The sequence below is a fragment of the Giraffa tippelskirchi genome, chromosome 2 (genome assembly GCF_054371585.1).
Source record: "Giraffa tippelskirchi isolate mGirTip1 chromosome 2, T2T-mGirTip1v1.2.pri, whole genome shotgun sequence".
Classification (NCBI taxonomy): domain Eukaryota; kingdom Metazoa; phylum Chordata; class Mammalia; order Artiodactyla; family Giraffidae; genus Giraffa; species Giraffa tippelskirchi.
Genome location: NC_137276.1, coordinates 13,233,855 through 13,260,122, shown reverse-complemented (window position 1 = coordinate 13,260,122; position 26,268 = coordinate 13,233,855). Strand labels below are relative to the sequence as shown.

At 44.8% G+C, this 26,268-nt stretch overlaps 1 long non-coding RNA gene across 1 annotated transcript; it reads left to right on the top strand.

Annotated features, from left to right (window-relative positions):
• The first annotated feature begins 486 nt into the window (after window positions 1–486).
• On the top strand, window positions 487–17,736 carry LOC145524385 (uncharacterized). Its single transcript, XR_014067455.1, has 8 exons — window positions 487–850; window positions 1,111–1,217; window positions 4,354–6,815; window positions 6,903–7,012; window positions 8,647–9,039; window positions 9,538–9,640; window positions 10,605–10,736; window positions 17,427–17,736. It is a non-coding gene; the product is annotated as an uncharacterized LOC145524385 (long non-coding RNA).
• The last annotated feature ends 8,532 nt before the right edge of the window (window positions 17,737–26,268 follow it).

The following is a 26,268-nucleotide window of genomic DNA, read 5'->3' as shown; positions in this document are numbered from 1 at the left end:
TTGAATGTAAAATTCTGTATTCTGATTGTCTTTTTCACTTAATCTTATTTGACAAACATTTTCCTTGCTACTACAAAGCCTCTGTAAACAATTTTTAATGGCTATGCACCATCCCTTAGGAGGGGATGTTCCATAATTTACCCACCTGTTTTTTAATGGTCAAACATTTCATTGATTTCTAATTTCTTATTCTTCTAAATGATATTTCAATAAACATCATTGTGCATATGAGCTTGTGCTAGTGGTAAAGAACCCGCTTGACAATGCAGGAGACATAAAAGATGCAGGTTCAATCCCTGGGTCAGGAAGATCCCCTAAAGAAGGGCAGAGCAACCCACTCTAGTATTGTTGCCTGGAAAATCCCATGGATAGGGTAATCTGGCAGGCTACAGTCCATGAGATCACAAGAGTCGGACATGACATCACAAGAGTCGGACCGAACCACTACCACAGGTATTAATACCTTGGCCAAGCTAGGTGACTGGTGTCTAAGTCTTACTTACAGAGACATAGAGACAGGTGGGGTGGGTAGGGACTAAGGGAGAGAGGTCTTTCTAGAATTCAGCAGGATTTGAACCTGCTGGTGTGTCTTCAGCATGCAGAGGACTCTGAAGAACACTGCACTGCTGGGGCCCCTGGCTTTGTCATTTTGGAACCACCTGGAACCAGCAAGCTTCTCAGGAAGTCCATTTTGTCACTGCAGGTCCTGGCAGCAGGGATGGTAAAAAATTGTCACTTCCGTGCGGCTTCCTATGAAAGGGAGCTAGAGGGACTGCCTCTCTGTGACTGCTGGGGGTGTTCATTCAAGAACTTTCTGGGGCTTTGAAAGGCCCTATGCATTATGTGACATGTAAGTGGGAGAGTCAGGGAGGTGTGCTTTGTTCATCAAGGTGGGGGTCCTTTATCCCTCATGCTCCTGAAGCCTGAGAAAATCAGGGTTGATGCTTTCATTAAATCATTGTTATGAAATATTTATTGTGTAAGTACATACAAGTTTGAAACCCATTTCCTAAAATTCTTTTTAAGATGGTCTCCCAGAGACTGGAAGATGAGAGAGAATTGGAGAGCTAAAATTGACTCGGAGTCTCTTTTGACATTTTTTTTTCACAGGGAGACGTGCCCATGTCAAGCTACCGAGGTGACAAGGTAGCAAAACTGCAGACCAGGAGACCAGAGTCATGTCCCACTCACTCCAAGTGGCTGCAAACAGGATTGAGGTAGACTCTGCTTGACGTCCTTGGGGAGAAACTCCATCAACCAGCCTTAGAGGCCAATGGAAGGAACTTTCCAGCAAGAGAAAAAGAGGGAGGGCATTTGCCACCTCCCTTTCTCCAGAGAGCTGCAGAATTCTGCAGGAGACCTCTGGGATCTTTCTAGAGCCTGCACAGGGCAGCTGGGAATTAAATTTGGCCAGAAAGATTTGAAACCTGGAGACCCTCAGCAAAGGCTCAAAACCAGTTGCTGAGTGGGCCTCCGCATTGGAGTTTTTGCTGAGCAAAATGACTTGAAAACGATCCAGTCAATGACAAAGCACTGCTGGCAACTGAGCCCTTGCAAGTCATTTGAAAACGGACTCTTCCTCCTCTGAGACCAACCCTTGGCCACCTGGGTCAATAATTATGGAGTTGTTTGGACTGGAAGGAACTTGGCCGGGGTCATTTAGTCCATTCCCATGCCTTGCGCTGGGATCGAGTTCATTATTCTAAACAACCTGTAATAAAGAGGTCCCTCCTCTCTCCCAGAATAGCTCCAGGGATGGAAATTCCACTTTCTTTGGCAGTTCATTCCCTTGTTTTGCTTGTTCTCCTGTTCTGCACAATCCCCTGGTTTGGTTTTTCTTTTTCTTTTTTTTCAATCTTCTCAAGCTCTGAGCCCATGTTTTCCCTCCTGTAACTTAAGCCATGGAAAGCAATTCCTTCGATAACATCATCTCACCTATTGTGAAACTGCTAGGAGCCCTGTCTTCTGTTGTCTTCCGAAGACAGAACACGGTTTGGGCTCTTAGCTATTCTGTCTTCCAAATCCTGAGTGGCTTTCTTTTGTTTGTTTGGGGTTTTCTCCACCTCTTAGCCAAACTCTCTAGAATCACTGTCTCTTAAGGGGGGGGGGGGGAAGGAACTCACAAAAGCATCTGCTAGGAGTAACAAGGATACCCCAGGTTCTTTGTCTCCTGGCTCCCAGGATATTTTAATGGCAGTCCTTAAATTGTGAGTGCAGGAAAGAGTTTCAGGTGGAATTACCGTGAAACAACTTCTCTGCGCGGACGTTCAAAGGATTACCAGGATGGTTTTACAATTCTGTGTCGATGAAAACACAAATGTAGAAGGCATTTCCAAGTATGCCCACCTCCTTCCTAAATAAAGCCCTGATCTCAAGTCTGTTCATTTCTCCCCAAATTTCTCTCTCTCTCTTCCTGTTCTTCAGTTCTTTTGTCAGCTCTGCTGGGCGCCCCCCCCGCCCCCCCCCACACACACAACCACAGCCTGGGTAAACCCCAGGCTTCTTTTGAAGTTCAGCTGTTTCTACCCAGGCAGCTGGACCACAGGCTGACGGAGGCGCCCCTCAGCCTCCTCCCGGCTGGTCACAGCCCAAACTGTGCTCCGGGGACCTTAGAGCTAATCTGAGCCCTGTCTCACCTTCTGAGCATCCGCTCCCAAAGCAGGATGCATGACTTTGCCTTGTCTCTGTTTTGCCTCCCAGTCTCTGTCAATTTCAATTACAGTCCCATCTTTTAAAGAGGTGAAGTCTTGAGATAAATGGCTTTAGTCATGATAAAGGTCAGGGACACTCAAAGCCTTCTTCTCTGCCTTAGTCCATCTACTCCAATCTGTCTCCTCCTGGTCTTTGGACCCTCAACACTGGGTGAGCACCTGGAAACATCATTGAAATGCAGATTCCCTGGCCCAATCCAGACTCAGAAAATTAGCATGTCTGGGGATGCAGTCCAAGTGCCTGCATCTTTAATCACCTCCTCAGATGCTCCTTGGGCCCAGAGTGCCATGTGAAGCTGAGAGCATGGGAGGCATATGTCTCCAGTAGGAACCTTGTGCTACTGTTCCTCACAATTTTCTGTCACTCTGCATCTCATCTCTACTTCTCATCCTCAAGGTGAGGTCTCCAGGACCAGACTAGCCCATCCATGTCTCTGAATCCCCTATAGACTGAGCCAGTCGACCTGTAAATGTGACAGCCAGGTGCCCTGAGACCTGCAGGGCCAGCAGCCTGGCCTCCTCCACAAGGACTCTGAGTAGGAGTCCATGAGCTCCTGCTGATGAATCACACTTGGGTACCTCTGTCGTCCTTCAAAGGACTGTTCCCATTCACACGTCTCATACAGAATGCCAGCCGTGGTTATTCTTCCTGGAGTTTTTATTATGGGCTGAGCCCTTGGATGTTACTTCATAGGGTCACTAGGAGTTTGAAATGCCACAATGCATGTGAAGTGCTTACAATAGCCCCTTGAAGGTGGTAAGCTCTCAGTAGGTTAGTTTCTATTAAACTTCTATGATGATTCAGATGAGGGGGAGGATAACGATGATAGCAACCACTCAACTGAGTTTTTAGAAGACATAATGCAAGGTCTTCACATGGGTGTGCCTGATCCAAGATCAGGATATGGGCTCTTCCAGTCCAGTTGCAGAGTTTCAGTCCTCCTTTTGCTCCTGGGGGACCTTGGAGGGACCAGGAAGAGATGGACAGGGCCACAGAGAGAGACAGGTGGCTCTTGTGGGTATTTGACCCCTTCTCATCCCCACACAGAGCATAGTTCTGCCCACATCTGTCACCTCATCAGGTCCTTTGTCTCATGTCCTCACCAAGCCCTGATAAGCATTGCTGTTTGGGCCACCAAATAATTCCCCAAACCATCCCAGCTTCTGGGCTCCCAGAAGCCAGTAACTAACAGAGAAAGATGGTCTCAACCTCTTCAGAAATGTTCTTTTCTCATAAATGAATGGGAAAACTGTCAAATTTCCAAATTTAAAGGTAGAGTGTCAGTAAATATTATTTGTATATTTTCGTACATAAGTGTTAAATGTATACACATTTCTGATCATTTATTTTCCAAGAACTGAATGAAGCTTACTATGAGGCACATTCAATAGAACTTTAAGAAAGCAGAGACAAAAATCTTATAGCAGTCAGAGCAGGGATGGGGGAAGAGGCATCACTATTCCCAAACCAGGCCACTGGGGTTGGATGCAGCTAAGCCTTCCACTGAACCCCAACCTTCCCAGTAAATGGGAGGGAGACTCATTCCCTCCCGTCATGAACACATGGACCTTGTCTCCTGGCAGAGATGACTCTGAGGGTTTCAATAAGGCATGAGAGGATAGCTTGTACCTCCATCTTTAGGTTTTAGCAGTGCTCAAGGTCAGCGGATGGTGCTGGAGAAACAAGATCCTGAAGTAATTGATCAGTTTTCAGAGCAGTACCACGTGGTGAGACATACAGGTGCTATGGCCACGCACAAGGGCAGCTCGGACCAATGGGAGACACAGTTTTACCTGAAAGAGAAAAAGGGCAGCAAATTCCTCCCTGGAGAGACCATCTGTGTGTGTGTGTGTGTGTGTGTGTGTGTGTGTGTGCGCGCGCGCGCGCACCCACTTAGCTTTGGTGTGCTCTTTCTGTTATTAAAGCAAAGACTGCTTTCAATTCTGAAAATGACCCTGGCCCCCACTCTGAGCCCGGCCCTGGCCCCAGGTGCCAGCCACAGTCACTACAGCAGGACTGTCCTCTCTCTTGCAGACACCCAGGACAAAGAAGACACACCACTTAGGAAGGTGAGATGCCTTTTAAAAATTAGACAAAATCTTAGAGGGTTTATTTCCTTTATCTCTAGACCTACATCCATTAACCCGCACTCGAAGACAATCAGGGCTGCTGTTCAGGGAGGCAGCTCAGATGAGTCAAACCTGCCATCGTATATTGAGGAAAGAGAGAGACGCAGCACAGGTTTTAGTTTTTGGCTTTTTTTTTAATGTCTGTTTCCAGGGAACCAGCTCGCGCTGAATGCAGCCTGATAGAAATTCAAGATAAAACTCTCATGGATTCTGCCGAACTGAGACAATTTGCACAGCCTGTGAACTGCTCCCATTTGCCAAACTTCTTTTTCAGGTGTTCTAAACTTCATCTCATCAAACTCTTATCTTTTAACTATGGAGCAGCATTTAAAATTATAAACTTCAGGGAGGACAGAAGAGAGACAGGGTTACCTGAATAACTGGGACCAGACAACAGCCGGGGAGATGTCTGACTTTCTTCTGAAGACTCCAGACCCTGAACCATGACCTGTTCTGGGCCTGTCTGATCCTCTTTGCTCATATAGGACTTATCACTTATGACGGTACACTTGTAAATATACTGGCTCCTTTTCCCAGTATCAGTGTGAATATCTAGGTTCCTTCCGTAGCAGCCATCTCTTTAAACCCTTACAATACATATGGATTTTACTCTCTGGCTCTTCTTGCATATTCCTATCAAACATTTTTTTTTTCCTTTCAGAAGTTGTTTTCTATCTTTTATTGCTTAAATAATCATCTTCTGTATTGTTGGGAAAAAACCCAAAGCTGTCAACGTTCCTGGACTCAGGTCTCTAGCAAACTCACCACCCACCCTTCCCTCCTCTCACCCCCATCTGCTTATAATTTAATGTTCTGTATGTTTTAATCATTTCATTAGCCATGTCTTTATTTTGAAATGCAACTAATTCCTCAGTTCAAACAAACAGCCAGCAATTCTAAAAATGAGACCATTCTTTTCTTTGGGGCAGAGGCTGATCCAGAAGAAATATCACATCTATTATGAGAAGGATGAAAGAATTTGAATGCTCCTCTTTTTTTTTTTAATCATTGATTTAAAAAAAATAGATCTTAGAGATTTGTTGATTAGCTCCACAGGTGTGGAACTAACTTTTGAAGAAGTTGTCTCATGTCCTTCTGAACACCATGATAAAATAGACAAAAAAAATTACGTCATAAAATACTCATTCCTATGAGTAGCTCAATATCTCAGACCTATACTTAGTAACAAAGGGCACAAAATAGAAAACTGACTCTACTATAGAAGTGGTATATTTTATTAGCTTATTTTCTTTATAGGCCATTACATTTATTAAGGTAGGGGGTTGGGGAATCATATTTTGCTATGAGGGGAAGAGAATTTACCAAGTGCTTTACTTGATTTTTTTTGTCCCAGAATTTCAGATTTTTTCTACCTCAGATGTGAAGTTGCTGAAATTCCAGCACTTACTTCATTTTAACATTATATTGGTGACTCAACTGTAAGACATGGAATTGACGTCTTTATTCTCAAATATTTGATTAACTTCTGGTAATAAAAATGTTCTTTCAACATTTTAGAAGCACAACTAACATCTACCACACAATTTTCACTTAATAAAAGTTTGTTGAAGCCTGAGTTGATAAATGGGCTGGCCACATTTTGACATTTAATATTTGTGTCTTAATTCAGCTTTAAGTGCCAGTGTTTATTAACATTGGTACATACCAAGTGCACTTTCTGATGTATCTCTTCCAGTGAAGATTTTCTCTACTTCCAAAACATAAATCAGAAACATTTAGATTCCCATATAAAGATTGAAATGATGATAATCTATTAGCAAAGTTGTCTTGCAGGAATTGTTTTAGAACACGTTTGGTTAAGTTATTGACAGATGGGAAGCCTGTGTGTGGCTGACACAAATGGTTGTCATACGCCATCTAGTGGCTCTGTGAGAAAGTGTACTCATTTCCAGGGAAAGATTTTTGGAGTCAGCTTGTCTGCTTCGGAATTTCAGCGCCTGCCAGGAAACCAATGTACGTTTGTCCATCTTTAAGGCTTTAAACTGAGAGGGACCACTGAGAACAGCATGCCAAATTATCTTCCAAAATCTCTGTCCTAAGGAACACCTAGGAAGTAACTATTCAGGGGAACTGTTTCTTTCTGGATCCGGAGCAAAACTGGAAAGTCATCGGAGAAAGCTTTGCCTGCAACAGCTGTGGTATAAAACAAGGTAAGTGACATGACATTCCCTGCTACATGCTTCCCACAGAAACCATCACTGTGTGCAGAAATCCATAATCTGGCCACGACTTCTACAACCTGGAGGACCTGCTGAGCACTGTTGAATTTGCTCAGGGGAAGATTCTGTGGCAGGTGGCTCGTTTTAGCCATCGTCTGTTGCTAACTCATAAGACGTCTTAAGTCTTATACATATGCGCAATCGTGACGTTTTTGTAATTGATCAAAATATCCATTTTACAATTATCAAGAGCCTGATTTTTAACTTTCTAGTGGAAGTTTATTATAGTACAAAGAATTAATAGATCCGAAATTAATAGCAGAAAGTATCTCCAGGTTTCTTCCTGCAATGGCAAGCAATTCAAAATAGAGTGAACACTATGAGTTCTTCTTGCATTGTTTCAGCTTCAAATAACTTAAAGGCAATTTGAAATGGGATAATAAGTCAGTTAGGTGTGAATTTCACAAAAATCACTAAATAAGCAATGTGTGGGTACAGTGGCATGGTGGGAAGAGCACTCAGTGTTTGAAAGTAAATAACCAAAATGAAGACAAGTTGTTTAGGAATCTCACACATCAGACAGTTTTGCTTCTGTCTAGTTTTCTACACTAGCGTGTTTACAGTGCTTGAAAAATGCTGCTTTCAAAGTCATATTAACAACTTTTTAAGACCATCAAACGAGAAACAATTTAGCCTATCAGTTCCAAATAGAAAAGCCAGCAAGACCATTTTCTCTTAAGGTCAATTTTTATTGTAAATATATGCTGTAAGTAAAGAATGCTCAACCTAAAAGATACTTGCTTTTGCCTTTTGAGCTATAATACTGATCCCTGAGTTGTGACAGAGCTTCAGCTACATCTCAACCATCTATTTTTCACTTCCTATATCAAGGGGAACCATGGGTCCATTTAAGGTATCTGTATCATTCATTTATAGAGAACCCTATAAATAAGTAGCAACATGAAGAACCTGATTATTATCCAGGTGAAGTCACCTATCAAAAAATCCTGAAATTTCTTTGATCACTTTAGTACAGTATTCTTCCATATCTGTTGTCCTAAAAGCTAAAAGTATTTTCTTTTAATATTGGTATATGGAAAAGCAAATTAGATTTGTGGGCTTAGAACTCCATTGTTGCATACATATTTAGATGTCCACAAATCTTTTAACTTTCCCTAATTTTATATGTTCAAAGTGATTGAATTTTCCAGAATATTTACCTATTAATTGACATTATCGTTGGAAAAAAAAGCAGACTCATTTTTGGCCATGCCACGCCCCCCCCCAGAAATCCTAACTATGATGTTCTATGCTTGTGCTATGAGAAGAGAAAAATAGATTTTGCAAAATTTCAGTCTCTGGTCCTTGGCCTTTCAATGAATTTTCTGTTTTCTTTCAGGTCCTCTGCATCTATGCCATAGCTCAGCTAAGGGCCAGTACAAATAATTTCCCTCACCTTCCAATGTTACACCTTTCAAGTATACCTGAAAATGCAAATCAATAATAATTTTAAAATTCTCTGTCCTTAGCAAAGTAGGAACATGGGGTTTAAGCCATCTGTGGTAGCCGTGATATCCCGGGCGGTTCTTTGAAATCTCTGACTCTCTCCCCTGTCCACTTTATAGAGATGTTGCCGGGATAAGTGGAGACAATTTCAGGAAGGTTTGGGGCTCAGGAGGACATCAATGAGATGCATTGTTTTGCACGGTCTGGCTGGAGGGTGCAGCGCAGAGTAAAATTAAGAGCTCTTCTTTTATTGTGGAGCACAGTTGGGCCGTTTGATCTCTTAGTCCTCGGGTAATTGGAGTCTACACAGCATGTGGAATCGGGGCCTGAGCAGCTCGCCCGTGTGCCCATAGCCCGCCGCAGACCTGCCTGCGGCATGGTTCCCCACCCCACCCAGCCACCAGCCAGATCCAGCTTGGATTCTGGGTTCTGCCTGGACACAAGCATAGTTTCTGAGCTGAGAAAATGACAACATGCAGATTCTCAATGGAAGCCATGCTGTTTGTTATCAGGTAGCTAGAAGTAAGCAGAAACTATCCCTGGTCTGGGCAGCTGATCTGCGTCTGGGTAGTTGCCCTCATCATATTCCACATTCCCCCCTCCCACTGATCCAACTTCTGATCCAAGCTCTCTGATCCAACTTTACCATCGCAGGCTTCATTTGCTCCCTGGACTTCCAGGCAATCTACCTGCTCCCCCACCCCCAGCTGCCCATGTAGCTCCCTCCTCCAGCTCACAGGGCACCATGTTGGTTTACACACCACTCACTCACCAAAGAGTTACCGGACCCCTACCTGACGCCAAGCACTCAGCTACTTGGGAGCTCCGTGGTGATCAACAGTGATATGTGTCTGTCCTCAACAAAGAGGGTGACCCATCCTCCCAGTTTGCCCAGAACGGAGTGGGTTTTCGAGACCTAATGCTTTAAATTTTAAAACTGGTGCCGTCCCAGGGAAACTGGGACAAGTTGGTCCCTCTCTCATGAGCCTCACATATGCTATCTTCTACAGCTCCTTGTCTGCTTAGAAAGACACTTGTGTCCCTGTCCACAAAGGAGGGTCCTTGACACGTGTGTTGATGTCTTAAACCTGGAGGCTTGCATTTTTGCATTAGGTGAGACTACAGCCGTTTTCCAAACCCACTGCTTCCTTTTCCAGATAATCCAGGGGTGGGTCTAGGTTTTGAAGGGCTTGAAGCTTATACAAACTGAGACCTTCTTTAAGAAAAAGAAGAGAATTCTCTAGTGGTCCAGTGGTTAAGACTCCATACTTCCACTGCAGGGGACTTGGGTTCAATCCCTGGTTGTGAAACTAAGACCCTGCAAGCCAGCCAACACCACCAAAAAAAAAAAAAAATCAAAATTATGAATATGAAATACAGTGCTTTGGAGGAAGTGACATGCAAAAATGAAACCCTAGGGCCTAAAGCTTAAGTTTCATTGGCTTCGTGGACAACCCACCTTTATACATAGAAATAGTAATCAGCGATTAACATTTATTAACTCATGGAAGCATCAAAGCCTATGAGGCAGGTGGGTTATTATTCCCATTTTACAGATAAGAAAGTTGAGGTCCAAAGAGGTTGGCTAATTTGGTCCATAGAAATTGGGTAACTTGGATAACTGTGGTCATCCAACAAGATCCACTGCTCAGCCTCCTTCTGCCAGAAATGGCAAATGACTCTGTCTCCCACTGGTCTGAAACTTGCAAAGCAGAATCACTTGGCCAGCAATTCAACAAACTCAATTGGTTTAAAAATTAAATCCTTAAGGTAAGTAGTCAGTCAAATTCTGTGGACTCCTAGAGGTTCTGGGTGACAGGAAACCCAAGAGAAGGCTGAGCACATCTGTGGCTCTTAGTGAAAGGATGTCCTGTGTCAACATTGCGTGTTTCTCTAGATGAGGATGAGAATTCTGGCACGCGCCTTAGTATGTGTGATGGTTGTACCTGGAGGTCTACCTTTACCAGCTAAGGAAAGGCACTGGATTCTCCTGTCTATGGGCAAGTCTGAGGAACTATTGTCTTTCTTTGGTCCTTAGCATGACTCTTTCACATTCTTTACCTCCCTTCTTGCCCAGCCTCTACCAGACATACTGTGGGTATCCCTTGGTCCATAGTCCTATACGGAAACCACTGAAGAGGGGAAGTGGACAGAGGATTAAGAGTGTGTACTTTGCCACCAAACTCTCTGGCTTGGAATCCTAGCCAAGGTGAGTCCTGACTTGGGTGAGTCACTTTACTTCTCTGTGCCTTGGTTTCTCCATCTGTAAAATGGGAATGATAACAGTATATATCTCCCTGGGTCATTGTGAAGAGTAAAGGAGTAGACATATATATACAATGCTTAAAACAGGGCCAGGTGCATAGTAATACTATAAGTGTTAACTTTTATTATCATCATCGAGTAATCACTATTACTGGCAATTGGGTCCTTCCGTGCAGAAATTCCGACACAGAGAAAGGGCAGTATGCCAGGTACAAGATTGAAGGCTGAGCATTCAAACGGTCATTTCCACTTAGAACCAGCAGTGAGCAGCTTTGAATATCTCCCTTCCCTTGACAGTCTCCTGGTTTGTGTCTGTCTGTGGGACATACGTTTAGCCTAGATGAGGCGCATGAAATAGCACCTCTTAGGTGGCTCATCAATTGCTAATTAAGGTGGCATTAACCCTAATGGGTTGGGAAGCAGGACTCACGTTTACCTGCTGTGGCTTTCCACCAGCTGAGCAGACAGCTCCCCTCTACCCCCCAGACCATGCACCTTGGGGTGATGGGGGCCTCAGGAGAGGGAAGTTGGGGGCAGGAGCTAACGTTCTGCAACTTCCAAATCTGCTTATTGTTCCCGACAAAAAATAATATAATAAAGCTAGAGACGTGCTTGCACCAATCAGTCACAGGTGCTGATAATAGTTCACCTAATTACTTCATTATTTTTTGCCACTCCACAGAGCAGTTTGTATTTACGGTCCTGTGTATGGTTCTATTACTACCACTTATTGTGACGACTCTAGCAATTCTGGGGAGCCTCTGAGGGGCTGGACAAGTAGAATCTTGTTTTTCTTGATTTCCCCGGAGGGTGGGGGGTAGGAGGTGGGGGCTGGTTGGGGCGGGGGGAAGAGGAGGAGCCTGGAGGAGAAAGCATTCTGCTGCCATGGACCCACAATTGCTCATCTGAGATGAGTGATAAATGATGGGTGATTTTTAAAATGCTAGAATTTTAAAACAAAGCAAACACATCCTATCCTATGAGGTCCAAGGCCAGCTGTGGTGAAAAAGAGAAGAAGACAAGATTGAACTGCCCGGGCCTGCACCCCTGATGGAAAAGGGCTCAGACCCAGCCCTGCATCATTAGATTGGAAGCAGAGCTGGAGGCGGTCCCTAATGAATACCAGGCCACAAATTAACAGAGTTGGTTTGGAAAAACATTGTGAATTTTAGTCACTCAAGCATCAGTAAATCTGCTAGAAGTCAGGACTGGTTGTTTATAGCTTGTTAAGATGTTGATTGTTTACAAATTACATTTCCCTTTGAAAAAGTGGGCACCTCACAGAGGCTTCTTGTCACTCATCACGTGCTGGGGTGCTTCCTGCCAGGGAGAAAGGCTGCCTGCTGTTCACTGATCTAATTGGGGCAGCTCTCCACTTTGGGGCCCCTTCCTCTCCCTGGCCCCTTCTCTGCCTTCCTCCTGCATTTCAAAATCACTCTTAAACCCAGTTGCCCTGGAAGCAGCATTTCAGACAAGCCCTGGGCTCTGCACAGCCTTCTCTGTGCTCGTTATTTGCAGATGCCCAGAACGATGGATGCTGAGCACTGCCTGGTCTCCTGTCTCAGGCTCTCCTGTCTTTCAAAGAAGCTTCAAGGGCCTGATTTACACCCTGGGGCTCATTTGCAAGGTTGGGAGCTAAAAGCAAGCAAATAAGCAAACAAACAAAATAAATCTTGCCTGCTCCTGCTATTTTCACCAATTGCAAACAAAGGGGGCCAAATCAGGGCAGGTTGGAGGCCACGCATCCTGATTCCCTCCTGTGACTGAGACCCAGAGGGGAAGTGGCAGCTCCGAAGCCAGACTGCCTGGATCCAGCCAGAGCAGAACCCGGGGCCGTGGACTTCCTCTGGGCAAACACCTCACAGGAGTGGCTTTCCTGCATCTCTGCTTCCCTGTTGAAACCTATTCATCATGCATTCAACAGGTTTCTGCCATGGCGAGCAAAGTCTCAGCCTCCTCAATGACCCCCAGGGGAGCTCCTCTATCTAGGGGCTCGGGGGTTCCTGTCATGCCCTGTCCTTTGCAGCTGGAGCTTCTTCCAACGCATTTTCCCTGGGTGGTTTTTGTGGCCTATTCCCCTTTTCTGGGTCTTCCAGAATCAGAAACCCGCCCATGTGGTCCAAAAGCCAGCCAGCTAGACCCTGCGAAGGAGGTGGGGGGCGGACGGGGGGGTATTGTTGTTGTTGTTCAGTTGCTTAGTCGTGTCTGACTCTGCGACCCCATGGACTGCAGCACGCCAGGCTTTCCTGTCCCTCATTATCTCCCAGAGTTTGCTCAAACTCACGTCCATTGAGTCAATGATGCCATCCAACCATCTCATCCTCTGTTGCCCTCTTCTCCTGCCCTCAATTTTTCCCAGTATCGGGGTCTTTTCCAACGAGCCAACTCTTTGCATCAGGTGGTCAAAGCATTGGAGCATCAGCATTCAGAAGCACAGCAGTCTCCTTTTGTAAATGAACTTGCTGAACCACGAAGGTCCACACTGACCCATCACCTCACAAGGATGCCAGTGGTGTGGGCCCATTGCCTCCGGGCCTGAGCGCTCTGTCCACACAAGGGCCTGGGTCACAGTGATCACCGCTCACAAAGGAGCTCAGGTTAGGCAGGATGCTGAGGGCAATACCTGGGCAACAGATCCCTGTTAAAATCACCCTCAGTCCCAAGACGAGGGCTGATCCCACACAGAACTTCTGATGGATGGTCTGCAACCAGTACTGCCCTCAGAGGGCTTCCCTGGTGGCTCGGTGGTTAAAGAATCTGCCTACAATGCAGGAGATGTGAGTCTGATCCCTAAGTTGGGAAGATCCCCTGGAGAAGGAAATGACAACCCACTCCAGTATTCTTGCCTGGAGAATTCCATGGACAGAGGAGCCTGGCGAGCTACAGTCCATGGGGTTGCAAAAGAGTTAGACATGACTGAGTGACTAAATAACAACTGAGCTCTGAAGATCACTCCCCGGAAAAAGTGAGCTGTGGTAGGAGACATCCCTCCTCACCATAACCCCCGCTAGCTCTGCTCCTCCCAGCCTGGCCTGGCCTCCCCCGGGGTCCCCTGTGGAAAGGTGTGTGGAGACGGGCAGTGACGGCTGCCGTAGCGACAGGTGAGAAATCCACTCCTGAGGTTCTCTTGCTGCCTGAAGGGGACAATGCAAGCTTGGTTGGAAAATCTATGCAACCTTTAAGTCGCATCATATACGCTCAGGGCAAAAAGCAGAAGCCAAGCCGTATTAGTTTCCTGGGGCTGTTGTAACAAGTTACCAGAAACAGGGGGCTTTAAATAGCAGAAACTTTTCTCAAAGCTCTGGAATCTGGAAGTCGGAAATCAAGGTGTCAGCAGAGCCTCTTAAGGCTCCAGGGAGGATGCTCTGTGCCTCTTCCAGCAATTCTTAGACTTTCTTGGCTTGTAGACGTGTGGCTCCAGTCTTGGCCTCCCTCTTCCCTTGGTGTTATGGGCGGAACTGTGTCCCCCTCACCCCAATTCATGCATTGAAACCCTAACCTCAGTAGCTCAGAATGTGATTGTATTCAGAGTTATAGTCTGCAAGAAGTAACTGGGTTAAAATGGGATCATTAGGGTTTACCCTAATCCAATATGACTGGTGTCCCTGTGTGAAGAAGAGACTATGACACAGGTAACAGGTCAGTGGGGACTTGCCAGGTAGCTCAGTGGTAAAGAATCTGCCTGCCAATGCAGGAGGCTTGGGTTTGATCCCTGGGTCAGAAAGATCCCCTGGAGAAAGAAATGACAACCTACACCAGTATTCTTGCTTGGGAAACCCCATGGACAGGGGGGCCTGGCAGGCTACAGTCCATGGGCTCGCAAGAGTTGGACACGACTGAGCAACTGAACAACAACGACAGGTCAGTGGATGACCGCGTGAGGACACAGCAAGAAGGGAGCCAACCACAAGCCAAGAAGAGAGGCCTCGGGAGAAGCCAGAGCTGCTGACCCCTCTGTCTTGGGCGTCTAACTTCCAGGATTGTGAGAAAACCAATTTCTGTTATGAGATTTGGTATGGCAGCCCAAGCAAACTAACACACACACGTGTCATGTGTAGACATATGACATAGACACACATAGACACATGCGTGTCTCCCTGCTTTCTGTCTTCTCAGAAGGACATGGGTCACAGTGGATTAAGGGCCACCTACTCCAGGACGACCTTCTTAACCACCTCTACAATAACTCTATTCTGAATAAGGTCACACTCTGAGGTTCTGGGGAGGACATGCGTTTGGGGAAGGACAGCGGTCCACACGGTACAGTGCAGTTGGCCTAAAAGAGTAATTAATCAGTTTTCATACTGACTTTTTCATGGGTCTCAGTTTTCTCTCCCCGCTGCAGGGCTGTCAAGGGACCATGGTAAGAAATGCCTGTGCTTCACTAGGGGCTGGGAGCTCCAGAATATGAAGCAAAGGTGGTCTCCAAGTCCTCCAAGCAGCCCATACCTTCCACCCTGGCATGGGATGGCCCCTTCCGGCTTCTCCAGCTCCATCCAACAGCAAGCTGACCAGCCATATGATGTTATCTACACTGGTGATCTGTCATTGATTCAAACTTTTCCTGAGCTATTTGCCCAGAAAAAAAGAGTTCAAGCTGGAGCAACAGTTTTGATCTCCTCCCATCAAGAAAATGCCAGCTCTTCTCAAGGATGTGAGATGGAGTGGCAGGAGAGGGGTATTTAAGTGCCTCTCATTCCTATTTACTAGAAAGAATGAGAATTTGGTGGTCTTCAGTCTTGACCACATAATCACCTAGAGAGCTTTAAAAAATACCGATTCTTGAGTCCCGCTAGTGGAATAGGTCTGGGATGGGTCTAGGCACTGGGATACTTACAAGGTCCCTGAGAATTCTAATGGGCCACCTTGGCTTAGAAGCACTTGCTTATAGTGTCTGGAGTCCCGGGTTATCAACTAAATGTAAAGAGGGTGAAGTGTAGGTGATACACACCAACTCCCTCACAAAATAGACAAGGTAACTGGCAGCCTGAGCACCCGAGGTTGCCCAAGTTAACCCAAGGAGAGAACCCAGAGAGCCGAGAAGAAAACCCAAGGCTGGGGCACCTGTCAGCCGCTGGCTTCTCCCTGGGTTTTCATTTCCTGGCTGCAAATTAACATATTTAATGATTTTAGTCCATCCCGCTGATCTGCCTTTTAATGAGGTCTGCAAGCTTTGATGGACCTGGTCTCTCGTCACCCAGGTACCTGATTTCATCTACACGTGGACAATGGGCTGCAACCTCCTTATTGTTCTGATGCCTAATATAATTGGCTTCACATAGAGAAAAGCCATGTCCCATAGCCACATACACTGAGCCCAGCCAGCCTTCAGCATGGCTGTTGCTTGTCACCAGGAGACCCAGGTGACAGGGAACATGGACCTGGCTTTCGGCAAACTCTCCCACTCCACGAACAAAGGTGAAAAGCCCACATTCTCCCATGACCTCCGGTGATGAGCTACAAGCAAAGGAAGGGCTCAGCTTGCTAACATTCACAGCCATAATAATCTGCCTCATTTTTCTCACCCCGCCTTTCCAACTGTCCACTTCATCTTTACAGACTGAAGAGTTGTAATGTTCACTCATAAACCTCCTAACCTGTTGCTTTATCTCCTTTGTGTTGGCTTAATATTGGAGAGCGGGAAAGTGGGAGGAATAATAGATAGTTTGATGTTCACTTCCCTGGGGATGAGTCAAGGGTCAGCGTTATTGTTGTTTTGTAGCTAAGTCGTGTCTGACTCTTCTGTGACCCTGTTGACTGTAGCCTGCCGGGCTCCTCTGTCCATGAGATTTCCCAGGCAAGAATACTGGAGTGGGTTGCCATTTCCTTCTCCAGGGGTTCTTCCTGACCCAGGCATCGAACTTGTGTCTCCTGCATTGACAGGTGGATTCCTTACCACTGAATCACAAAGCTTACCCCAGCTTTGTTGAAATTTGGAAATAAAAGGGACCTTATGCCCCTTAAAGATATCAGCTCACAGAAGGTCTTCATAATAAAATAATTTCACAAAGTGAATTTTTTTTTGTATTTATTATAGCTTCTTTGTTTTTTTAACCCTTTCAGACTGTATTATTATTGTTGCTCTTTTTAAACCAGGGTCTACTGTGCCTTCTCTCTCTCTCTCTCTCTCCTCACTCTTCTCTCTCCCCTCTCCTCTCCGGAAGCACACATCTATTCCTTGAAGAATCCTGACTCTTGAGGGTGTTTTCCTATGAATGATTTGCATACAATTTATTACCGTGTCTTGAAGAATAAGAAAAAACTAAACTTTTGCCTTCATGCTCAATAGAGTTTCATAGACATCCTTGGCTGCAAATCACCCACTTAAAATAATAAATGCACAACCCAGTTGTTTACTCTGGGAGTGCAACACTCCTCTGCTCCCTAGAAGGCCCGGGGGCGCCTAGGATGCTGGGACCTGCCTGCTGGGATGGGAGAAGTTAATTAAATTACCTTATATTTAGTGTTAATTTTGTCCTGGGCTTGTCAGATAATAGTCAACAAGCCTGAACTTGGCTGGGAGCATCAGCCCGGGCAGGAGCAGAGTCTCCTGGGTTGTCCTATTGTCAGAATAATTGAGTTGACATCTTGGTGGCGATTAGTTACAAATGTGGTTCCAATGTTACTTCAACAGGTGTCAATTTGGGGGCAGTGGGCAGAAGCACATGAGGATGACCGTGCTCAGTTCAGCCACTCCAGGAGTAATGTGACAGTGTCTGTCCAACTGGAAGAAGGGAAGGAGGCTGGGTGATGTTGCTAAAGAACCATCACTTTTGCAAGAGAATTTGAGAGTGAAACAGGTTAAGATGTCAGTTTGACACTCACTCTCACTGGGTCCAGCTTGAAGCAGGGACATCTTTAGGTGACATAACAAAGTCCTAAGGGTTTTTCGTACGTTAGGAGTGAATGCTTTTGATTACTGATTAAAATTTGCCTCACTAGCACCAACCTGAACCTTTCAGGAAGTGGGTTGTGACAAGTCCTAATTAGCGTGAAATTATAGTTCTGAGTAATGTTACAGCCCTGATCCACATGGACCTATAATACTGTGAATCTCCAGGTAAGGAAATTCACCCAGGCTCTTGTGATTGTGTGGACTTGCACTCAAATATCGTTTCCCCGTCTCACTCCCAAACCCTGAAAAGCACTTTCCACTCCAGTGAAAAAGCAGCATCAAATGCAAGAGACTTTGCAAGGATTTCCCCTCCTTGTTTTGGAGAAGTCAGCACAAAGTACAATCTAATGAAAGTACTATTAGATGATCTCCTGGAGGGCTGGTTCTCTATCCTCACACCTCTGCCTAGGAGAGGAGATCCCTGGTAAGGACACAGTGCCAGGCTGTACCCCTTGAAGGTCTCCACCTCACCCCTGATCTTGGGGAAAGTCAACTATTTAAAGCTATCACTGAACCCAACAACACAGGCTTCTGGACTCAGGAAAAAGGCAAGAGGTAGGCTTTCACCTTTGGAAATTCAATGTGAGCTCACCACTTTCACATACTACCTGGGTAGTCTCCACATGTTAAGTGACTATAAGTAACTTCCTGAACAAAAATCCTTTGCCCTCCCAAGCATCCAAAACTGGTGTCATGTCTCTGCAAAATCACAACTCAAAGCATGTTGTCCATTTCCTGATAAGCCTAGAACAAAATTAACATAAAATGTGATGCCGTTTAAGGCTCCTTATCTCACAGATCAAACAATAGGGCCATCACAGAATGCCCCTGAAAGAGAAAAATCTTGAATCATCCACCAGAGATCCACAAGGCAGCTGTACCCCAAAGAGCCTGTGAGTCTCAGCGTCAAGCTGCATTCTCTGTTCAGCCTCAGAGGAAAAGCCTTGAGCACACGCTGCCGGTCTGCCAGTCGAAGAGATGTGGAGCTGGTGTTCGGATTGAGTCCCTAAGCAAAGTGCCAGAAGCCCAGTTCACCTGACCATCGGCCACATGGAGCCGCTGCCAGCCCTGGGTGTCTGCAGCAGCCTGATGCAGCCGCCACAGACCCAGAGCAGCAGGTGGTGGTGAGAGGAGGCAAGGGGGATGGGGGTGGGGAGAGTCACCCCCTGCTATGAATGTCTCAGCAGTCAAGTCTGCTGACGGGCAAGCAATGATGGTGAAAAACCTGGCTTTGCCATCGCTTTACATACCTGCCACAGGCATTTAGGACGCACAGCATCACAAGTTGGGTGGAGGGTGAATAACCGGCCGAGAATGTATCTGTTCATCACAGCAAGACAGGGGGAGTCAGGACATGGTCCCTAACATTTGGAAGAGCTGAACTTGGGCTGAGGTCTTCAGAAACAAAATAGCATTATATACACAGACAAAAGGGTGACAGGTGGCCCCCTTAGGAAAGAATTCACAAAGCTTCATTTCCGATAATCACTTGGAGACGGAAATATAATGATACCATGTATTCTATCAGGGAGAGTTGTCATGTTCATGCTGTAAGAACAATGAGCCTCCGCCCATTGGAAACTCAGCGTGAACTTATCACTTTCACATACTGTTTGGTATAGTTTCCACATGTTAATTGTCCAACAAGAAACTTGCTGAACAAAAATCCTTTTCCCTCCCAAGCATCGAAGCTGGTGTCAGGTCTCCATGTAAGAGCAAATCAAAGCATGTTGTCTATTATCTGATAAACCTAGGACAAAATCAACATAAAATATAATGCAGCTATTTAACTCTTCCTATCAGTTCAGTTCAGCTCAGTTCAGTCGCTCAGTCGTGTCCGACTCTTTGCGACCCCATGAATTGCAGCACGCCAGGCCTCTCTGTCCATCACCAACTCCCAGAGTCTACCCAAACCCATGTCCATCGAGTCAGCGATGCCATCCAACCATCTCATCCTCTGTCGTCCCCTTCTCCTCTTGCCCCCAATCCTACCCAGCATTAGGGTCTTTTCCAATGAGTCAACTCTTCTCATGAGGTGGCCAAAGTATTGGAGTTTCAGCTTCAACATCAGTCCTTCCAATGAACACCCAGGATTGATCTCCTTTAGGATGGATTGATTGGATCTCCTTGCAGTCCAAGGGACTCTCAAGAGTCTTCTCCAACACCACAGTTCAAAAGCATCAGTTCCTCGGTGCTCAGCTTTCTTTATGGTCCAACTCTCACATCCATACATGACCACTGGAAAAACCATAGCCTTGACTCTTCCTATCTTATGGATCAAATCCATCTAATCTAAGATGGAAATAGGAACATCACAGAATGGCCTGGTAGAGAAAAATTTTGAAGTAGTAATCTGTTTTCTGGCTAATGAGCATAGATCTTTGGTGTTACTATCATCTCCTATGTAACATGCATTTTATTTATGTATCTAACCTCACCTTTATGCCATAAAAGTTATAGCCATATATATGCTCTATACATAAAAAATAAAATATTAGAATTCTATTAAATATCCCGAAATCAGATTTTTTATAATTAAAATTTTCTCTGGCTTTTTATCATTTACAAAATGTATTTGTTTGGGTAACATTTTAATTGCTGTAACTTAATATTCCATGGTACATCTTCAAAGCACTATAATAAGACAAACCAGTGACTGAGTGAATGAGTAAGTGAACAGTTAATCTCTCCACCGCTGATTTCTCTCTCAGTGAGGATGGTCCCGATTTTGAAGGGCCTCTTATAGAGAGTTGGTTTTGCACCTTTTTCCACCTTGACTTTCTAGGTTGATCTGTAGGCATTTTCCAAGAGCAGACTCTGGCTTAGAGAAAGCACTATTGGAAAAGTATTTAATGATATTCTCTGCAGTTACTTGGCCAAATAAGACTGAATCTTTATAGTGCAAAGAGACAACAAAATTATTTACTCATTCAGTATTTATTAGTTTGGAAATGGGGACACAGTACTTAGCACACAATGAAGGGCTGATGTTTGCTTTATCAAGGTACCTGCCTCCCGCTCCTTCAGAAGACAGGATGCAGAGGCTTAGAGTGCCCTAGTTCATGTTGACTCTCTGTAGCACAGTTCCTCATGTTTTAGGGGGGCAATCAATTCTCGTAATTGACGTTGGTACAACATGGATCTTAAATGATATGAAAGAGCTTGTTGCCTCAGAGCAGACATTTCTAAGAGTACCCTCACCCATCATTGCTCCTGTGGAACACCAGAAGCAAAGGAGGCCAGGAGGTGGGCAGTGATGGGAGCAGAAGTGCCACGTCTGAGCTTTGAGCCTGGACAGCTCAGGCTCGGAGAGCACGCATGCTAAGCCCAGGCCACATCAGCCTCGTGCATAATCCAGGGCTGTAAGTCACACCCTGGGCATGGAGTTTGAGGTAGCAAGCTCAGACTGAGACCACAGAGACCACTGGGATCACCTGAAATGAGGGTCTCTGGCTGTGAGAGTCTGTGGTCATGTGGCTCTGCAGTGTCCACATCAAAGGCATGTCCATCTGACCAAATGTCAGCCCCACTGGGCATCATCCCACCACTCCTTGGGACTTTAAATGTCTTCAAATTTTCTTTTCAGAAGGCCGAGATCCCAGTACAGATAGGCTTTGAGTTTTACATTTGTTCGTGAAGTAAGACCTGCCTCAGAGTTAAATGATGAATTATGAGGGTTAATATGAGGCAGAGAAAACGAGAAGGGTGATGAAGAGGGCAGCTGATAGGGAAGGACAGAGGGACTAGTATTTACTAAACACCTACTGTGTGCCAGACACTGGGCTAGACCCTTCATATAGGTGTTGTTTCTAAATTCCCACAAAGATACTGAAAGATGGGTATAATTATCCATGTTTACAGATGTGAAAACCGAGGCTTAAAGAGAATGAATAACTTATCAGGCCAATCACTGGAAGTAGCCACGCTGGTGCTTCCCCCTGGGTTACCTGACACAATGTACTCTTGTTCAGTGACATCCTGAACATGCTCCAAAGACACACCTTACATCCTCACAGGTGATCCCAACCCTGGCCTTTCCAGTAGCTAAAAAGTTTGTTGACTGGTTCCAAGGAAGATGTCTCACGGTGGCCCTAAGGAAGGGGTTAGGTGCTTCATTTCTTTCCCCAGGTCTCCATCTGTTACTACAAAGCAACTCCATATAGGAAAAATATAAATAAAAATAGTATAAACTTGCTAGGCAAACACAACCTCAAAGCAAGACCTCTGGAGTCACCTTCCAACCAGATTGCCAAATATAAGCCTTTTTCCCTGGAAAATTTGGTGCCTCCTCTGATTTACAAAATTATATGTCAATGTCTCTAGATGGAACGCTCCTTGAGGGGAAGAATTGTGTCTGCTCACCTTCTCGCTGCATCTCACAGGCTATGCCCAGGACTTGACAGATAATCATTTTCCAGTAAATACTGGTGAAATGAATGAATGAATGAAGACGAATCTGTGCTCTCTTCAACTTAAACCAGAAAAGCCTGAATCACTCCCTGTGGGGTGCCAGGTCTCCCCCCACTCTAGACTTCTCACCCCCTAGGGAGAATAATGTCCTTGTAGCTCTCGGATGGCTTCTAGAACATTCTTTACCCACCTGAGTCAAGCACAGCCTGTGACATTCTTAGGACACCCATGAGCTGCCAGACTTTGCCAAGTTTAATGCTCCCCCAGCCAAAAAAAGAAAAAAAAGGAGGCAAGTATGGACCCAAAGATAGTTGATGTCAAATGTACATGTAAAAACTGAACTGCTATTTCTTGGGGCATGATGAGAAGGCATCTCTGTATTTCAAGAAAGGTCTGGGTAAAGGAACTCAGAGAAGCCCCAAAGGCCTGAGATTGAAAGGGGGCTGAGCATAATTTATCGCTTATCTGCCTAAGAGCTGTCTTGAACAGACTGAAGTCATTAGCTGAGCAGGCTTGGGCGGGAGGAACGGCTGAGGTACCTGGCACGGCTGAGCCCGGAAGGGGCAAGCTACAGCATGGTCAGCTCCTAAATCTCCAGACACAAGTGAGCAGGGCAGAAACATGTGGTACATTCACCACAGCCTCCCCTCCCACCTCCTTGGAGCAACGTGTGCCCTTTAAAAAAAAAAATGGCCCAGATAAAAATCACACCCATTTACTGCTCTGTCCTTTCCATCGTCGTGAAAGAAAGGGCTTTATCATCCCCTGAATTAGATCTGTGATTTTTTTGAATGACATGTATAATAATTAGACTGTGAAGATGTACCGTTAATCCATTTAAAGGTGTAAAGAAGTCCATTTAATGAACATTATAGTCACATTAGACTTGGAAACATCCAACTCTTTTGTTGAATAAAAAGAAGTTCAATGAGATTAACTTCCCTTAGTTGGTTTTAAAGAATAATCAAACACGTCTCCCTCTGATAGTGTACTGTTCCTTCTCTCATGGATTCTGCATACCAATGTCTGCCAGCCCAGAAGGGTGAGAGCAAGGCCGCTGGACCTCACATTTCAGTTAAATAACTCCAAATTAAAGGAGATCACTCCTACTTTCTATACTCACTATAAAGTGATAAGAGGCCGAACTCCTTGAACTTGTAAGGATGTAACAGAATTGTTAATATTCTGGTTTGCTATCCTTTCCTGCTGCATTAACTATATTCTTACAGTGATCAAGCTTATTCCATGACATGTAGATATTTCTACTGGGAGATCTGTTACTTGATTCTATCAAATTCTGACCACAAATAGGGTAATGGGTTCTGTTTTCAAATCTCATTCTGTTTCACATCTATGGACAAGGCAGTGATACCTAACAGGAGTAAGTGCCCAGGGAAGGTGCCATCTACTCCAATTTACTGTGGGTCAGAATCCAAATGTCCTAGCTTACTCCTAAGGCTATTTAAAAGAGCCAGACTATAAAACAGAAATGGACACATTTGGAATAATCCCAGAGTTGATTAAAAAAAAAAAAAAGATGTTAAATCCCAGTTGCTAGACTATGTGTATCTTTTTTCTGAGAATTCCCATTATGGGCACAGAGTTTATCCAAGTCAAACCCAGAAGATGGGGTTGGTCGGCTCTAATGTGCGAATTAGCCTCTTCTCCCTCAGGCATCTGACTTTCTACCTGCTTTTTAGCTCGAGAATGTATATTTTATGGGCTTTCCTGGTGGCTGAGTGGTAAAGAATCTGCCTGTCAATGCAGGAGACACAAGTTCGATCCCTGGGTCAGAAAGATCCCCTGGGAAAGGGAATGGCTACCCACTCTAGTATTCTTGCCTGGAAAATTCCATGGACAGAGGAGCCTGGCAAGCTACAGTTCATGGGGTCACAAAAGAATCAGACATGACTTAGAGACTAAACAATAACAACATGTATATTTTACCTTATATGTTCCCTCTCTGTCTTATCTGTAGTTGCTAAGCAAACAATTGAGATGTGGCACATTACCTAAGATTTCAGAAGGCAGAAGGTACAGACTCTTTTTTCACCGAGGAAAAGAAAGTTGCAATGATGAGGAAGGGCAAGCACCCATGGGAAGTTAAGGGTTGGTTTGGGAAGAGCCTGTCAATACAGCATCCTGCCTCCTCGCTGTGTGCCTGACACTTCCTGCTAACTGGTGACAGTGATGGATGGCTGTGGAAATTGTCTAAGTCAAACAGCTAACCAGCGCTATCTTGGATCTTTTTGTAGTTTAGGAAACAAAGCTGATAAGATCAAGAGGCAACATAATCCTGGCTAATGTAGTGTGATCTGTCTTGTGTAGCATAATTGGGCATCACACCTTAAACAGGCCGTGATATTTGTAGGAGTGCAAAGGAAAACTTACTGCAGTTTGAAAGTAGTTTCATGTTGCTGTTGTTGTCCTTAAGTAATAATGTGATGTGCCTTCCTTCCATTATTATGATCCACCATCATGTGATCCAGAGGAGAAACGTCTACTCTCAGTGGACTGAAACTAACTCAGAAATTAAGCCTGGCAACTAGAGATTATCATACTAAGTGAAGTAAGCCAGACAAAGACAAATAGCAAATGCTATTGCTTATATGCAAAATCTAAAAAAAAAAAAAAGACACAAATGAACTTATTTACAAAACAGAAATAGACCCATAGACATAGAAAACAAACTTATGGTTCAGTTCAGTTCAGTTCAGTTGCTCAGTCATGTCCAACTCTGCAAACCCATGTTCCACAGCACGAAGGGCTTCCCTGTCCATCACCAACTCCCGGAGCTTGCTCAAACTCGTGTCCATCGAATCGGTGATGCCATCCAACCATCTCATCCTCTATCATTCCCTTCTCCTCTTGCCTTCAATCTTTCCCAGTATTAGGGTCTTTTCCAGTGAGTCAGTTCTTCCCATCAGGTGGCCAAAGTACTGGAGCTTCAGCTTCAGTATCAGTCCTTTCAATGAATATTCAGGACTGATTTCGTTTAGGATGGACTGGTTGGATCTTCTTGCAGTCCAAGGGACTCTCAAGAGTCTTCTCCAACACCACGGTTCCAAAGCATCAATTCTTCGGCACTCAGCTTTCTTTATAGTCCAACTCTCACATCCACACATAACTACTGGGAAAACTATAGCTTTGACTAGGTGGACCTTTGTTGGTAAAGCAATGTCTTTGCTTTTTAATATGCTGTCTAGATTGATCATGGCTTTTCTTCCAAGGAGCAATCGTCTTTTAATTTCATGGCTGCAGTCACCATCTGCAATGATTTTGGAGCCCTCCAAAATAAAATCTGTCACTTTATTTTATGGTTTTTGGTAAGCTTACGGTTACCAAAAGGGAGAAGGGAGAAGGGATAAATTAGGAGTTTGGGTTGAATATATACACACTATTATATGTAAAATGAATAACCAACAAGGACCTACTTGTATAGCACCAAGAACTATACTCAATAGTTTGTAATAACTTATAAGAAAAAAGAATCTGAAAAAGATGCACATATACATGGGACTTCCCCAATGGCTCAAGCAGTAAAGAATCTGCCTGCAATGCAGGAGACTCAGGAGACATAGGTTAGATCCCTGGGTTGGGAAGATTCACTGGAGGTGGGCATGGCAACACATTCTAATATTCTTGCCTGGAGAATCTCATGGACAGAGGAGCCTGGTGGGGTCCTGGTGGGGCCTATGGGGTCACAAAGAGTCAGACACGACTGAACACACATGCATGCACTCATGCATATATCACTGAATTGCTTTGCTGTACACCTGAAACTAACACGACATTGTAAATCAACTATTCCTTTAATTTTTTAAGGGAAAAAACATCAACATACACAAGTAAGTTTGCTCTTAAAAAAATAAAACCCTAAACCTCAAAAAAAAAAAAAGGAAAGAAAAAAATTTAGCGTGGAGACCCAGCACACAGCTACAGTTTTACTTTTCACCTCTGTTTTGTTTGCTCTGGCTCATTTATAATCCTCCAAGATGAACGTCCAAGAAAGATGAAAACAGGAAGAACTTGTTTTGGAAAGTCACAATTAGATCATTGCCTTTCGTGGGTCTTCAAACAAACCAGAATAGGCCTTGGGCCTTCCAACGCCCTCCGAAAAGAGGTAGAACGTGACGTTTTGTTATTTATTGCTCCCACTCTTCTTTTTCCT